This window comes from Myxocyprinus asiaticus, chromosome 4 (assembly GCF_019703515.2).
Source record: "Myxocyprinus asiaticus isolate MX2 ecotype Aquarium Trade chromosome 4, UBuf_Myxa_2, whole genome shotgun sequence".
Taxonomy (NCBI): domain Eukaryota; kingdom Metazoa; phylum Chordata; class Actinopteri; order Cypriniformes; family Catostomidae; genus Myxocyprinus; species Myxocyprinus asiaticus.
Window position 1 is genome coordinate 41,050,401 of NC_059347.1, and position 12,679 is coordinate 41,063,079.

Here is a 12,679-nt window from a genome sequence, read left to right on the forward strand (position 1 = left end):
TGCCAAATTGTCTAGCACAAAAAGGGTTTTACAGGCGTTATTTTCTTGTTCCAGAGAAAGATGGCAGACTTCGGGCCGATCCTGGATCTGAGACATTTAAATCGTGTACTCACAAAGCGCCCATTCAAAATTATTACTCAGAAATGGATCTTATCGCATGTACGGCCACACGATTGTTTTGCGTCAATAGAGCTGAAGGATGCGTACTTTCATATCCAAATTGTACGACATCACAAGATGTTTTTGAGATTTGCGTTCGATGGAACAGCATATCAGTTCTAAGTCCTGCCCTTCGGACTGTCTCTGTGCTCCTCGCACATTCACAAAGTGCATCGATGTGGTTCTCGCCCCTCTGAGACTGAGCGGCGTGCGCATCTTGAACTACCTCGACGATTGGCTGTTACTGGTGCAATCAGAGGCTCTGTTATGCCAGCACAGAGACTTACTGCCTCAGCATCTAAACAGCCTGGGCCTCAATGTAAACTGAGCGAAGAGCACGCTCTCCCCCAGCCAAAAAAATCTCCTTTTTGGGAGTCCGCCTTGACTCAATGAGCGGGTGCACACACCTTACAAGCGAGTGCGTTCAGGCCATTCTACAGTGTCTGTCTCAGTTCAAACTGGGGAGAACACTTCCACTGAAGCTGTTTCAGAAAGCATTGGGATTTATGGCGACGGCATCCATTCGGTCTCTTACACATGAGACCTCTTCAGTACTGGCTGAAGCGCCATGTGCCATGACATGCTTGGCGCCAAGGGCGCATGCGCATCAATATATCCCGCCGCTGTATAGCTGCTTAGCACCATGGACAGCTCCTGCGTTTTACCAGCGTTTTACGCTGGGGCAAATTGTCATGTGGCACCTTGAGTTATCGGCTGTATTTCTAGCCTTAAAGGCATTTCAGTCAGAAATAGTGAACTGTCATGTCCTGATTTGCTCAGACAACATGACAATTGTGGCATATATAAATCGCCAGAGGCCAAAGGTGGAATTCAGGAGACTTCATCCTCAAACTGTGTTGATGATTTGGGAAATATTCGGTAAAGCAGAAATCGATCTATTTGCCTCAGTAGAGAATACCCACTGTCCCCTCTGGTACTCGAAGTCCCAAGCCCCGCTGGGAGTGGGCACAATGGCACACAAATGGCCAGCGAAATGCAAATATGCGTTTCCCCCTGTATGCCTGATTCACTCTGTCATATGTAAAGTCCGAGAGGACAAGGAAATTATTCTATTAGTTGCGCCGAAATGGCCCAACCAGCCATGGTTTACGGAAATGATAGAGATGCTGTACAGCTTGCCATGGGAAATACCACTGAGGAGGGATCTCCTCTCTCAGGCACAAGACACAATCTGGCATCCCCAGCCCCAGATGTGGAACCTGTATGTGTGGCCCCTGAACGGAGCATGCTAGACGTGCCAGAACTGATGCGTTCAGTCATGGACACCATTTTATAGGCCAGAGCGCCATCCACGAGACGCCTCTACATGCTAAAATGGAAGGTGTTCACTGATTGGTGTCTTTCACATGGTAAAGACCCAGTAAACTGCCCCATACATGAAATTCTCATATTTCTTCAAGAGCGATTAGACGTAGGACTCACCCCGTCAACGCTCAAAGTGTATGTGGCAAATATATCTGCGTATCACGCACATCTCTATAAGCAAGTATGATTTAATCATAAAGTTCCTTAAACGAGCAAGACGATTAAACCCACCTTGGCCGGCTACAGTCCCAACTTGGGACTTAACTTTAGTCCTAAAAGCTCTCGCAGGGCCCCCCTTCGAACCCTTGGACTGTTGATTTGCGCATGCTCTCCATTAAGAACGCAATATAGCTGGCTCTGTCCTCAGTAAAACGGGTCGGTGACTTACATGCACTATCAATCTACAATTCATGTTTGGAGTTTGGCCCCAGTCTTTCAAAATCCACTGTCAAACCTAGAAAAGGCTATGTGCCTAAGTTCCTAACCACGCCCTTCAGAGCGCAGGTGGTTAACCTTCAGGCCTTCTTCCCTCCTCCATTAATTCAGAGGAGGAACAATAATTGTATTTGTTATGCCCTGTGCAGGCAATAAACGCACACATTGAGTGTACACGCCAGTTCAGACTGTCTGATCAGCTCTTTGTATGCTATGGAGGATGCACGAAAGGAACGTCCATCTCCAAGTAAAGACTTTCTCACTGGATTGTTGATGCAATTGCCCTGGCTTATGAGTCGCAGGGTATGACTTGCCCAATTGGTGTTAAAGCACACTCAACTAAATGGGCATGGACGTATGGTGTGTCCTTACAGGACATACGTTTTGCAGCAGGATGGTCCTCTCAAAACACATTCGCAAGGTTTTTCAACCTAGACATAACGTCTCTCTCTTCACAAGTCACTGTTTAGAGTGCTTGCTATCCATTGGCCAAATATATATACTTATGCTCCTCCATCCTGCATTAGGCCATTGTAATTTACCTTAAATCACAAGCACTTACATTATAAATAAACTTCCTTCCCGTCTGGGTTCGTGAAGGGGTTAATTCATACTATATGACTATAGTTCATATATTCGTCCTGAGTGCTCCCCTACTGGCCCAACATAAGGGTCACTCACTGCGGCATACTCATGTCAGTCGCCGTCCCATGAGACTGCGGCGTCATGCTTCCTTTCTGGGAGGTTATGTCATGTAGTGCGGCGTGATGGGATTCCGTTCCCTGTATGTGTTAATAAACACAATGTCAAGTGTGTTGAGTCATAAGGGAATGTCTCGGTTATGTACGTAACCTCAGTTCCCTGAGACGAAGGGAACGAGACATTGCGAACGCTAGCCACACTACAAGACTCCGAGTTCTTGAGGTACGAGCGATGCGCTCCTTGTTCTCAGTCAGAAATTCTGAGGAAGTGGTGTTTGTGCACCTGTTTTTATAGTGGATAATTTCATGCCAAAACAGGCGGGGCTCAAACACCATAGCCAGTATTAGAATATTGCCGTTATTGTAGAGAGGTTTCAGCTTGGTCGTGTAAGAAGGCACTCCCCATATGCGTTAATAAACGCAATGTCTCGTTCCCTTCGTCTCAGGGAACCGAGTTTACATACGTAACCAAGATAATTTCCACGTATTATTAAAATACTCGAGCAGCATTATCACAACATCCCTTCTCATATGCATTTTAATAGCAAGGTTATTCCTTCTACAGTGATGTACAGCTTCCGAATACTGAATATATGTTGAGATGAGTTTGAAGTGCACATTATGTTGATACATGTAGTATAATAGTGCAGGTATTATGTTAAAATGTTGATTTAGTAATTAGAGAATTGTTTTATTTTTTTTAGTTAAGGACACTGACGAAAATTAACCATGGTTTTACTATAGTAATATTGTAGTAACCATGACTGCAGTCACCATAGTTTTCTGAGCAGAAATCATGGTTTTGATAGAATTAGCCATGGTTTTATAACAGTAATACTGTAGTTTCTATATAGTAACAATGATTTTACTATGGTTACTGTTGTAAAACAATGATTGTTATTTAAGGGCAAACCTGTTGAAGTGTTTACCAAAGATTATTCTTTGGATTTGGCAGTAATATTTTTTTTCTGAACAAAGCAAATACCAAACTGTACCGAAACCATGACCCTTAAACCCTGATACAAACCGAACTGTGAGAAATTCGAAATTCGTGAGAAAACTTTACACCCAAGGACGTAGATTACAGGGGGGATGGGGGTGAGGTAACCCCCGTACCATGTTCAGTGGCTAGCCATGTAAGTTTGTTTAGTTGGCCTCAACCCCAGGTTTTAGGTACCATGAAAGTTGGCTGGCTTTTAGCGGTGTTCATCGCCATAGCAATTTACACTACATGGCTAACCTGCTCTGTAGCAGGTTTCGTTCTGGATTACGGATCGCTAACAGATGCTGAACCAATCAGCTATGAGTAAAATGACATCTCTGATGCAATCAAGTCACTCCCCCGTGTCTCTTAAAGCACACTTTGCAAATAAAATCTTAGAAATCCACAAAATCAACTGATAAATTATTTATTTGAGAATCTAAATGTAGATTTTCAGCAGATAGAGTGTTGTATTTTCTTTAAAATGTAATTGCTTTTCATTTATCCTCTTTAGTCATAGCAAAAATTATCTTTGAAAATATAAACATAATATATTTGGCTATCTATAAAACAGCCAGTAAAATGGATTAATGTGATACCTGCAAAAATAATCGTTTTTAAAGGTAACACTTTATTTGGATGGTCCCAAGTAGATATTTAACTGACTGTAAGTGACTTATCAACTGGCTTGCTATAGCTAGTAAACAGTGTTTCAACAATGTTTCAATAAACATTCAGTAGACTTTCAGTAGCCTGTATATAGATCTTTATTAATTACCTTTTAATGAACTGATGTTCTCAACAATAATGTAAGTAGGTCATTAATAGAGATCTATATACAGGCTACTGAAAATCTACTGAATGTTTGTTGAAACACTATTTACTAGCTATAGCAAGCCAGTTGATAAGTCACTTATAGTCAGTTAAATATCTAGTTGGGACCATCCAAATAAAGTGTTACCTTTTAAAAATATTAAAAGCTCAAGATTGCTATGGAAAGGGGTGAATGCCACCCAAACCCCCTCTTTCATGGACTCAAGATGAACATACAGTATTTTACTTGAAGTTATAATCATATAAGCAATAAGCAATATAAGCAGTACACAAAATGCATCTTTTATAAAAAGAACAAATACGTCTTGTTATTGCATGTCAATTTTCTGTAATCTGTTTCAAAGCTGCTATTCTGATCCCTAAATATATTTTGTTCAGTTTTATTTCTTAAGGACAATGGCATTTTGCCCAGAATAAGGTTTTCTGGATGTATTTCTATTGTGCAGTTAAAAATTAAATTAACCTGTCTAATCGCTTAATTCCAATAAGCTGTCAATTTAGAGCACTCAAATAGAATTTGACTGTAATGAGCCTTTTTTCCCCCACAGTTTCTCCAACAATCCCCTTTTTCCATGCTATTGTATTTACTTTGAATAACTGGATTGAGTAGTATGGAATGTATTATATGATATTTCTTAGTGCACTCTTACATTCTTGTATGTATCAATTATATAATTTATTAATGGATGCATTTCCCTTTTTATTTCTTTTACTTGAACTTTTGTTAATGAATATCTTCTTACCTGTAAATAATAATTTAAAAAAATTTGGAAGCTCATACTTTTTTACTAGATTTGAAAAGTTATCCATTCCTTTATCAGTGAACAGTTGGTGATATCTTTTCAGACCTCTCTCTGCCCAAAACTTAAATGTATTATCAAATCTATTTGGCATGAATTCAGGATCTTTAGCAATTTCTTGTAAATTAACTATATCTTTCTTAATTGTACTATTTTTCTTTATTTCAAACCAAATTCTAAAAGTACTATTAATACAAATATTATCTATTGATTTAAATTTGTTGCTTTGTTTGGGTAGGAACAGGGATATACTAATAGGTTCCCCCATTTGACACATTTCCATCTTCCTCCATTTCACTTTAGATTCTTCATTCATCCAAATAAGTACAGGTTGAATTTGGGCAGCTTTATAATAATTTATAAAATTTGGGAATTCTAGTCCTCCAAGCCTTTTTGACAACTTAAGAATTTTAAGACTGATTCTAGGTTTCCTAATATCCCATATATATTTACAAAGCAGTTTATTCCATTGTTTAAACACTTTTTGATATACTAACTGGTAGATTTTGAAAAAGGAAAATAAACTTAGGGAGAATATTCATCTTTATAGTCTCTATTCATTTTGTAATCAGTAGTAGCCTATATTTATTTGTAATAGTTTTGAATGATAAATAAAGTTTTCAATTCAAATAAATATAAAAGCCTTTATATTTTAAATAAATGTAAGCTTTTAAAATTAATGTGGGCCTATATGAATTCACTTACACATTGATATATCTGTTTTATATTTTTTATTACATTAAGCATTTGTTTGCAGCAGTCCTCTTGAGCTCTCGTAGCAGCCGCTGTTTCTTCTTATTGTGTAAATGTCTTTAATTGCTTCATCATTTTCCAGTTATCCCTTGTACTGTGTAAATTATGTGTTTTAAGACTTCATGATTTCATGCTGAACTCTTGAGCAGTGTTCATGCATTTTAATATTTTATGTTTTTAAAACAATATCTTGTGCACAGTTTAAATGAATTAAAATTTTTCAGCAGAGAGGTAAATCCCAAGAAGTCTCTTGCGACAAGTAAATTACAATCTCTCACACGTTTGGTTGTGCGCTGCAAAAGTCACTCATTCATGAGTATGAGCGCGTAATCTAATCTTAAAGTCAGGATCAAAGCCTGAGTTAATGAGCTGCATCATGGTACCAATTAAGCCTGACTGGATTGCCGCCCATGCTTTACAGTATTTTGTATTCATGTTTTGTTCACTTAAGTGTTTGTAAATACCCTGTACTCCAAGGTTCAAGCAAGGGCTTCGTTTATAAATTACAAAGAACTTTCTGTTATGTTCAAAAGTAAAAATTCACCATATGAGAGTAAATTAATAATATGTGAATGAAAATGAATGTGAACATGTAAGAGACAAATATGCTTGTGGGCTTGGCAGTAATATTTTTTTTAACTGGGAATGAGAGGAGTGTGCTTATGTGACTGAACTGGGTTTATTCATGGGGACTTTTAAACCTGTACTGGGATTTGCACTTATTTTGAACCAGATACTGAATCAGTCACGTGGTTTCCAGCTGAATGAAGCTTCGGATGTCACAGATCACATGGTTTTCAAAGGCAAATCAAGCTCTGAGACGGTGCTTTTTTTTTTTTTTACACAAGCTTCGGTGTTGAACGTCCCATCACTACCAACTAGGACTGGTTTGTAGTTATTTTTGGTATACTGACATTTCAATGCTTAAAACAGGGACAGGGCTTAAAACAAGTATTGTGGGATATGATCAGGAGTGTCATGCACCTATTTTTTCTTTTTTTTTTTTTTTTTTTTTTTGACGGGGCAATAAGCTTGATTGGATTTTGCCTGACAAAATTTAGCATGTGTATGAAGATTTCTGCCACTGACATTCTTTTTATGTGCAATAATCTTTTAATTGAATTATCAAAGGTACAAATACATTTTTGGAAGTTTAAATAATCCATTCAGTATCCTCTTGTGTAACGAGTCAGGAGAGAATGGAGGATCTAAATGCAGCGTCTTTAAAACAAAAGTAAACCAGGTAACTCGGAACATAAAGAAACAAAATACAGGGAAAAAATGTACAGAGTAATACATGAAAAGACTGACAAAAGAAACAAGGAAAACAATGGCTTAAATACACAGGGGCAAACAAGGGAGCGAGGAACACCTGTGGAAACAATCAGGGGAAAAACAATCATAAAATGAAACTACAAAAGGACTACAAACTAACGGGAAACAGAAACATGGGAACTAAACAAGACTTTCAACATGAAAGTCAATACAAAAAACAGGGAATATGTGATATCTTGGCTCAAAAATGTAAGGGGGCACGTGCCCCTTTGTCTGAATGGGCATGACACCTCTGGATGTGACCATACATTGCGATGAATAAAAGCTTATGTTTAACCTGGTTGAGTTGAGAGTTTTGAACTGCATTTGATTGGGACCTCCTGGCCAAAATCAATAATAGAGGAAATGGGGTAAACTGGAGTCTGTCTTGCAGTCTGGGTTGTTGCTGCAGCAAATGAGCAAAATACTGTATACAAGATACTCATATTAGACCGTAGAGTAAGTATATCCTCTTGGTTATGTTTGTAACCTCGGTTCCCTGAGATTCAGTACACTTGACATTGTGTCGCTTAAGCTGACGCTAATGGGGAGTGTCCTTCTACATGACCTAGTTGAAACATTTCTACAATAATGCCAGGATTGGCTATGGTGTTTAAGCCCCACCCTTTCAGGCACAAAGCTGGCCGGTATAAAAGTGGGCGCGCAAACACAATTACTCAGAATTTTCTGATTGAGAGACAAAGAGTGTGCATCGCTCACACCTCAAAAAGCCCTGAGTCCGTAGTGCGGCCAGCTTACGGAATGTCTCGTTCCCTTCATCTCAGGGAACCGAGGATACATACATAACCGAGACGTTCCCTTAAGATTCAGTACACGTGGCATGCGTCACTTAAGCTGACGCTAAAGGGGAACAGAGTCCCATCATGCCACACTACACAAAATAACCTTCCCAGAGAGGAAACTTGACGCCGCAGTCCCGCGGGACGGCGACCGACATGAGTATGCCGCAAGTAAATGACCCTCATGGTGATCCAGGAGGTGATCAATCAGAATATATATATGAACTATGGTCATATAGTATGAATTAACCCCTTCATGAACCCAGTGGGGAAGGAAGGTTTTATTTGTTATTTAAAAGTGCCTGTGACTTTTGAGAAATACAATGTTCTGAATGCAAGCGGTTGTGTAAAATGACAGGAAGCCCATACTTAAAAAGAGGGGCAGAAGTATATGTTTGGCCAATGAAATAGCAAGCGCTCTAGACATAGAGGACTTGCTATGAGAGAGACATTACATCTAGGTTGTAAAACCTTGTGAATGTGTTTTGAGAAGACCATCCTGCTGCAAAACATGTCTTGTAAGGTCGAATGTGTGAGCATCTCTTGCATGGGGGGGTTCCCCTCGGGGCATGGGGCTTGTGCTAAGGCGGTTGTCTTCATTTGGGCCACTGCTTGCATGGCTTTACAGGTGGCTTGGCGGTGACATTTGGCAGCACTGAGGCAGCAGGCATGGGTTTTTTAGCTGGGCAAGACAGAGTGGGAGCGAGCCGGTTGTGATGAATTACTTCTCCGTTTTGGCATAAAATGTCTCATAGCCTGTGAGTGTTGCTGAGTCGTGATGTAGCGCTTAGCAAATCTATCCACAGAGATGCCGAAAAGGCCGGCTGGAGACACTGGAGCATTCAACAGAGCGGCTTTTTGCTTGTCACTCATGTCTGTGAGGGTCAGCCAGATGTGACAATCCAGAACTACTAGGTTGCCCACTGACTTGCCAATGGCCTGTGCAGTGCGGAGCTCTTTGAATGTCTCTGGATCATAGCCTTGCTTGTCCATTTGTTTGAGGAGCTTAGCTTAGAAAACTTGGAGCACCGCCATCACGTGAAGTGCTAAACCAGCTTGGCCCGCTGCTGAGTATTCTTTTCCAGTCAGTGCGGACGTCAGTCGACATGGCTTGGAAGGATGAACGGGGCGTGATTTCCACGCCCTGCTACTCGCCGGGCAGGGATGTGCCGCTACCGCCTCTTCCACAGGGGGTAGTTGGGCATAACTTTTACCCTTCCCTTTCACTTTAGTGTGGAGAGTGGAATCGCTGTGCAAGTGAGCTGAAAAGGACGCACGGCAGGATTTTGTCAGTTAGTTATGAACTTCCTGGGAGAATGGAGCAGATCTGCAGAATGCGGTCGATTGACGGCGTCCGGACTGCAAGAACCATTCATCTAGGCGAGATTTTTCAGGTTCCTCTGGGGGAGACCACTCGAGACCGAGCTCTTCGACCGCACGTCCTCCATTGACCGCTCGCCAAATGCAGTGAGAGACATAACATCATCCCCAGCATCAGCACCGCCGAATGTGACAAGGTTGTGCATTCTTGGATAGGGCTGAAGCTCGTCACACACATACTGTATCGGCATAGATGCAGTATATGGAAATTGAGGGGCTTGCGGGGCATGTGCCGGCACGAGGTTTCATCCACCTCAAATTCATCCTGCTCGACCTCGCGGCCCCCACCATGCCTCCTCATGTGATCCCTCAGGAGTCACAGAAGAGGTGGGTGAGAGGGCACGAGAAGCTGAATCGTCCCTCAGCAGAGGGCGATTCACGAGCGAAGCATCTTGAGAGTCATTCCCTTACAGTGAGGGCAATCTGTCTCCATGAGAGCTGTTTCTGCGTGGGCGTGGCCCAGACAGTGAATGCAGCTCTCGTGCTGATCTGACGGCAGAATGTGTCTCTCGCACAAGGAACACTTACAGAACGACATCTTTAAAAATAGGCGAACATGAAAGCTGCTCTCTTAGATTTATATATATATATATATATATATATAGATATAGATATAGATATAGATAGATATATACAGGTGCATCTCAATAAATTAGAATATCGTGGAAAAGTTCATTTATTTCAGTAATTCAACTCAAATTGTGAAACTCGTGTATTAAATAAATTCAATGCACACAGACTGAAGTAGTTTAAGTCTTTGGTTCTTTTAATTGTGATGATTTTGGCTCACATTTAACAAAAACCCACCAATTCACTATCTCAAAAAATTAGAATATGGTGACATGCCAATCAGCTAATCAACTCAAAACACCTGCAAAGGTTTCCTGAGCCTTCAAAATGGTCTCTCAGTTTGGTTCACTAGGCTACACAATCATGGGGAAGACTGCTGATCTGACAGTTGTCCTGAAGACAATCATTGACACCCTTCACAAGGAGGGTAAGCCACAAACATTCATTGCCAAAGAAGCTGGCTGTTCACAGAGTGCTGTATCCAAGCATGTTAACAGAAAGTTGAGTGGAAGGAAAAAGTGTGGAAGAAAAAGATGCACAACCAACCGAGAGAACCGCAGCCTTATGAGAATTGTCAAGCAAAATCGATTCAAGAATTTGGGTGAACTTCACAAGGAATGGACTGAGGCTGGGGTCAAGGCATCAAGAGCCACCACACACAGACGTGTCAAGGAATTTGGCTACAGTTGTCGTATTCCTCTTGTTAAGCCACTCCTGAACCACAGACAACATCAGAGGCGTCTTACCTGGGCTAAGGAGAAGAAGAACTGGACTGTTGCCCAGTGTTCCAAAGTCCTCTTTTCAGATGAGAGCAAGTTTTGTATTTCATTTGGAAACCAAGGTCCTAGAGTCTGGAGGAAGGGTGGAGAAGCTCATAGCCCAAGTTGCTTGAAGTCCAGTGTTAAGTTTCCACAGTCTGTGATGATTTGGGGTGCAATGTCATCTGCTGGTGTTGGTCCATTGTGTTTTTTGAAAACCAAAGTCACTGCACCCGTTTACCAAGAAATTTTGGAGCACTTCATGCTTCCTTCTGCTGAAAGATGGTGATTTCATTTTCCAGCAGGATTTGGCACCTGCCCACACTGCCAAAAGCACCAAAAGTTGGTTAAATGACCATGGTGTTGGTGTGCTTGACTGGCCAGCAAACTCACCAGACCTGAACCCCATAGAGAATCTATGGGGTATTGTCAAGAGGAAAATGAGAAACAAGAGACCAAAAAATGCAGATGAGCTGAAGGCCACTGTCAAAGAAACCTGGGCTTCCATACCACCTCAGCAGTGCCACAAACTGATCACCTCCATGCCACGCCGAATTGAGGCAGTAATTAAAGCAAAAGGAGCCCCTACCAAGTATTGAGTACATATACAGTAAATGAACATACTTTCCAGAAGGCCAACAATTCACTAAAAATGTTTTTTTTTATTGGTCTTATGATGTATTCTACTTTTTTGAGATAGTGAATTGGTGGGTTTTTGTTAAATGTGAGCCAAAATCATCACAATTAAAAGAACCAAAGACTTAAACTACTTCAGTCTGTGTGCATTGAATTTATTTAATACACGAGTTTCACAATTTGAGTTGAACTACTGAAATAAATGAACTTTTCCACGACATTCTAATTTATTGAGATGCACCTGTATATGTATACAGGGTTGGGGAGTAATGAAATACATGTAACAGGAATACGTATTTAAAATACAAAATATAAGTAACTGTATTCTACTACAGTTACAATTTAAATCATTGGTATTTAGAATACAGTTACATTCAAAAAGTATTTAGATTACTGAACAGATTACTTTGCATTTTATTGTCATTTGTTTCATTTAATATTTAGTCCTTTCAGACAAAAAACATTTATTCATATAAATAATACGATCCAAAGTGCATTTGGACAGTCGGTGAAATACTTTCTTATGATGTGTTACATTCATACGAGCAGACAGAGAAGTAAGTTTTCAAGTAAGTTTGGAGCACAAGAAATAGAAATAAATCTTGTGTAAATTGTCAGCATTACGCTAAGCTAAAATGCTATTTCTAGCCATTTTACATGCACCTGTTACCAGCCACGATCATATTTTTTTATCAAGAAAATTCATGTTAGATTATAGTTTTTTTTTTTTTTTTGTAGTAAGACCTTTGATATTAGGGCAAAAATCGTATTCTTGATTTTTGTATTGTTATCCTGTAAAAGTATCTAAAAAGCCTTAAAACAAGATCAATTTGATTAATCTTGTTTTAGAAACAACACTGCATAAGATATTTAGGTTTTTCAGAGAATATATTTTTAACATGTGTATTTTGTCTTACTGTACTGGCAGAGTTTTTATAGTCAAAACAAGTAAAAAAATCTACCAGTGCAGAAGAAGTAATCCAAAGTATTTAGAATACATTACTGAGTAAGCTAACAGAATATGTTACAAATTACATTTTACAGCATGTATTCTGCTGTATTTCAAAAGTAACCCTCCCAACCCTGTGTATATATATATAATATATATATATATATATATATATATATATATACTGGTGGCCAAAAGTTTGGAATAATGTACAGATTTTGCTGTTTCGGAAGGAAATTGGTACTTTAATTCACCAAAGTGGCATTCAACTGATCACAAAGT